Source organism: Castanea sativa, chromosome 4 (genome assembly GCF_040712315.1).
Source record: "Castanea sativa cultivar Marrone di Chiusa Pesio chromosome 4, ASM4071231v1".
NCBI lineage: Eukaryota > Viridiplantae > Streptophyta > Magnoliopsida > Fagales > Fagaceae > Castanea > Castanea sativa.
In genome coordinates this window covers 8,808,258-8,813,723 of record NC_134016.1, presented here as the reverse complement: position 1 = coordinate 8,813,723, position 5,466 = coordinate 8,808,258, and the positions used below count along the sequence as shown (strand labels likewise).

At 36.3% G+C, this 5,466-nt stretch overlaps 1 pseudogene; it reads left to right on the top strand.

The window, feature by feature from the left end:
* Positions 1-214: 214 nt before the first annotated feature.
* LOC142630346 (ethanolamine-phosphate cytidylyltransferase-like) lies at positions 215-5,119 on the top strand (annotated as a pseudogene).
* The last annotated feature ends 347 nt before the right edge of the window (positions 5,120-5,466 follow it).

Genomic DNA, 5,466 nt, shown 5'->3' with positions numbered 1-5,466 from the left:
GTAACATTGTGTTCAAATATTTGTCACTAAGTAAAAGCACATGTGGAGTTCAAATTGGCAAATCTTTGTGTTATGTTTATTACAAATTCATTATTAGTGATGTGTATTTGATTGGCTTATAGTGTGGTGTAAATTTTGCGGGTTGTCTCCTCTTATTGAGCAAATAGTGTTCAAAGAAATTTTGAATCGAAAAATACAAGAAGTGTGGGTAGCAATGCACTATGAAAGCAACGGTTGGATATGGGAAGGGGTGTACTACTACCCACACCTATTTGGTGGTTTGATGCTCACGGCGGCCTTACTTGGCTTGTCCACCGGCTATTTTTGGTCTTGGTGTTCCACAATTGCCCTTTTTGTGGTCGATCTCGGGATTTTCCCCAAGAAGAAAAATGGGAAGAAGCGCATTCGGGTTTACATGGATGGGTGCTTTGATCTCATGCATTACGGCCACGCCAATGCATTGAGGCAAGCCAAGGCTTTGGGGGATGAGTTGGTTGTGGGTGTTGTGAGTGATGAGGAGATCGTTGCCAATAAGGGTCCACTGTTTTATCAATGGAAGAAAGGTACGTATATGCATGCATTTCTTTCTTTTCCATTTTAGTTTGGTTTATAACTCTAAGTTAACCAAGAATTTATGTGAATTTGTTATCCGGGTTGGCCCTTGTTAGTGGGTTGAAATGGGTGGATGAAGTAATAGCCAATGCTCCTTATGAGATTACGAGAGAAATTTATGAACACTCTCTTTAATGAGCATAAGATTGACTACATTATACATGGTGATGATCCTTGCTGCTTCCCGATGGAGCTGATGCTTATGCCTTGGCAAAGAAAGCTGGCCGCTACAAGCGGGATTAAACGCCTTGAAGGTGTCTCTAGCACGGACATTGTAGGTACTATGAATCTCTTGATCAATCTCGGAATTCTTTTTTGATGAAATTATTATTGTATTGGAGGAAAAAAAGGGTCACTTGATTTTGGCTGTTTGATTATCACTCTACCTCTTCTATACTTTTCACATTAAACTCATTGTACTTTTTTTTTTCTGAGTCTCTGCATATATGATCTGGATGTAGGTAGAATACTCTCATATGTGAGGGTTCCGAAGTTTCTCGGGATCATAATGGTTCTTTGTGTGGAGAACCTCATAAAGAAAGTCAATCTAAGGGTTCCCACGTATCACAATTTCTACCGACTTCCCGACGGATTGTGCGGTTCTCAAATGGCAAGGTATTGTTCATTTGGGTTATTCTCATGCAAAGGCTTGTCATGTATGGCTACCTTTTTCTCATGAAAAAAAAAGAAAAAGAAAGAGAGAGAAGGAAAGTAGGATTAGGTTTTGAAATGTTGCATGCTCATTAATCTATCTTCTATACCTATATATCCCCTTCACTAATTTTTCTGCCCCATATCTAATTACTTAGGCGATGTTTTTGGGGTCCGGGCTCGGGTAAAATGAGACACAACTATATAACTCTATTTTAACAATTTTGTAGAGCAATCTGAATATATTAAAAATAGGGAGGTCATTGAAGAGATTTGTACTTAATTCATCAAAAATAAATAAATGAAGAGAATTGTATGTATGCAATAAAAATGAATGACCCATGAGAATGAGTGCTTTGTATTAAATCAATGACTAATGGCTCTTTAGTGGTCAATAACACATTGTTATTTTTCTATGTGGATTCGGTATGTTGTTATCATCGGCTTGTCCTAATATGAGAACGAGAGGGTTGAGAGGTTAAATTTCCCCCTCCCTTTGTACGGATTTTTTTCCACGAAATATGATATGTTTTCTATTTGTTAGGGACCTGCCCCAAATGCTCGTGTTGTGTACATTGATGGGGCATTTGATCTCTTTCATCTTGGGCATGTTGAGGTAAATTTCTCATGTATACTCTTGCTAGCATCTTTTTGTTTCATTTTGATTTTAGGTGACTATATATTCCTTTTACGTCAATTACATCAACTTAATATTTAATTGGATTTTTTTCATGGGTATAGTGTCTTGGCAATAAATTTATTTTGGTAAGTTACAAATGCACTGATGGGCCTTGAACCCACAACCCTCTCCACCTAGAACTTATAAGGGTAGTTGGTAACTTATGTACTTGATTATAATGGTTCCAATTTGAATTCGTCGTGTATACTTGGGTGATTCTTTTTTATGATTTGAAACTTACATTACTTATTAAAAAAAAAATTATAAGGGGAGGAGGTGCCGGGCTAGAGCTGATTTCTTGGTGTCTTTGCTTTGAAATGTTATGTAAGTGGAGACATTGCTATAAGTAGGTGTCAGTTTGATATCATCACTTGACCAAGATGAAGCTCTGTGGATCTTATCACTTTGTGATTATCGTTTGATAGCCTTTTACCTCATTATTAAGGATTGTCTTAGCATGGTCTAATATGTCACATACTGGCCTGTTTTGGTATAGCTGCGGTTCTCATCATTAAGCGTACCATAATGTCATCAAGTTTCAGCACGCCTTTTGCACCATCAATGATATAGCTACAAACGAGTTGCATATTGTTGCTTGCTTAAAATAGTTGCATGATTTGATTTTGAGATATATTCCCCCCTTCGTTTTTTTTTGACAAGTATGTTCCCCCCCCCCCCCTTTGTTTTTTGAAGACATAATTGAACCTTACTCATGAGTACGTTATGATTTGCTTACTTCCCATCATTTTTCCTTGATTTCTCGGATCCTCAAGAGTGCTAGGCATTTGGGAGATTTTCTATTGGTTGGTATTCACACGGACAGATTGTGAGGTATATCCTCCTTATACATGATATGACCCAAGTTCATGGTTGCTTTGCCACTTTCCCATGGCTTTTTGTAAAGTTTGGAAGTTGTACATCATACGGTCTTTCTTTTAGTAATATGAAAAAAATAAATAACAAGAAGTTGTTTCGTGCGGTGAACACGGGGGAATCCACATCCAATTATGCATTTACATGAGCGTAGTCTTAGTGTCTTTGGCTTGCCGTTATGTTGATGAAGTTATCATTGGTGCACCTTGGGAAGTCACATTGACATGGTGTGTAATTTTTCGATTGTTTTATCTAAAAGGGTCCGGCATCAATTTATGGTAAAATTTTCTTGGGAATTGAAAAAGTTTGTCAATACTTTTTCAATTCCCGAATTTTTTTTTCAAAAATGCATAATTATTGTGTGCCCTTAGGGCACACATTAGCAAAATCCTTTCTAAAATGGTTATCAAGTTATCTTGATATTGTATTTTGTAATAAATTTACGAGTACACCCCTTGTACGCTCAAGCGAGGTTACACCCAAGTACGGTGCAACATTCCTCACCATGCTTTGTTCTTGGGGTAGTTATGCATCGATAAGACATTTGATAGACAAGGGAACATGTTGACTACTAAGTTGTTGATTGATATTTATACGAAATGTAATACCCGTGTACCTTTCTAGAATAGATGAAATTGAACATACGGCATTTGATAGATAAGACACAAGACATACGAAATGTAATGTCTTATCTAGTTATGGATAAGACATTTGCTAGAAAAGGGAACATGTTGACTACTAAGTTGTTGATTGGTATTTATACGAAATGTAATACTTGTGTACCTTTCTAGAGTAGATGAACTGAACACATAATGTTGTAATTGCACGCACAACTTTAGAAACTTTGCAACATCTAAAGCTTGGACCATAATGTTGATACGGACACACAAACACACGAAAGACATGCTTATCGGTGGTTTTTATATATGCTACATATTTAGATGTCATATCTACTTAGTGAATTGAAGTTGCTCTTGCAACTATTAGTGCAATATGTACGATAGTGCATGGCATTGGGGCCCATTGTTGTGCTATTTTCTACTTTGGATTTTTTATTTTTTATTTCTTAGCTATCTTTTATTTAAAGTTCATTGGCTGAATAACTAACGTTCCCCATAATTTTCCGTTCCTTTATAATTTTCACAATGATCATGCATGGTCTACACTGATGCTTTGTCACCAATACTTGTGTCATGTGTCTACTAGATTACATCTAACCATGTCCTGCAAAGTTTTCATGAAACTCATAATTTTTTGTTTTTAGTAGTATGTAAAAGTTTAATCATTGATTGGTCTTGACAACGTCCACAATGGGACATGGAGCTTCAATAACTAAATACTTGTTCTAAATAGTTCTTTGGACTAACTTAGATGGCCATTACGGTTTATAAAATTTAAACCCTTTTAGTTTTTCTTTGTGTGACGACTAAAATAAGTGTTAGGAGCTCAATCTCTACTAATAACTAATAAGTTACTTTGGGCTTGCTTTAACTCCGGGAACAACCACGGCATAGTTTGGCATCCAATTCCAATGAGACTAGGTTCATGAGATGGCTCGTAAAGGATGATAGATAGAGTAATGTGGAATTTGGTGCTTGAATTGTGCTTGTATATGGGTGTGTTTTTGGCAAGAAAGATTCCTTTCATGTGGTCTAGGACTAATTTGTACTGGCTATACTTTGAGAGTCAAGATTCGAATCTTCTTGGTATCTCTTGTGAAATGATTGTTGTAGCATGGGATATCTATTCTTTTCCTCTTGTTAAATATTTTGTATCATACGAGTTGTATTTTCTTGGCATGAGCAGATTACAACTTTCAATATCTCATTGGTTGTGCATGGAACAATGGGCGAGAGTAACCCACTTGCATTGTAAGTTGGGTTTTTATTTTTTTATTTTCCCGGTTTATATTTTCTGAGTTATGGATAGTGATGATCTTGTATTCCTTAGGGTGAAAATGATCCATACAAGGTTCCCAAGAGCATGGGAATTTTCCGGTTGCTTGCAAGCCCCAAAAATATAACCACTAGCTCGGTAGCCCAAAGGATAATGGCCAATCATGAGGCTTTCTTGGTATTCCTTGTTCTTTTGCTGCATCTACGTATTCAAAATTTCTTTAAATTTGAGCATCCCATACGAAATACAAACCAGCAATTTATACATGTTTTGTGTTTGCAAGTTTCATTTATAAAAAGAAATCTTGTTTATGGTTTTGTATCTTATTTTCAATGCGAAACGCAATGCAAAGAAAGTGAGAGTGAGAAGAAATACTATGCTCGGAAAAAGTATGTCTCGGGAGACTAGTACTAACATAGATATGAGCGGGAAGCCTAGTTTGGTACAGTTCATCGTCTACCTTTGTCCTCCCATAGAGATGCACATGTTGTTCAATACGTAGAGGAGCCCATACTTTGTTCTTGAAGGATAGGAGAAAGGAATATCATATGAGAATACATGCGGCGAGACTGGTAGAATTATATTTCTTCAAATTTTGATGTTACTCATTGTAGGATTATAGGGATTCAAATTCTAAATTTATATGCCAATCGATCATTACCTAGTCATATTTGTAAACATTGAACTCAACTAGTTGTTTAACAATTATTTTTTTATGGCATTTGATTTTGTGGTGGGTGTTATTTATTTTTACA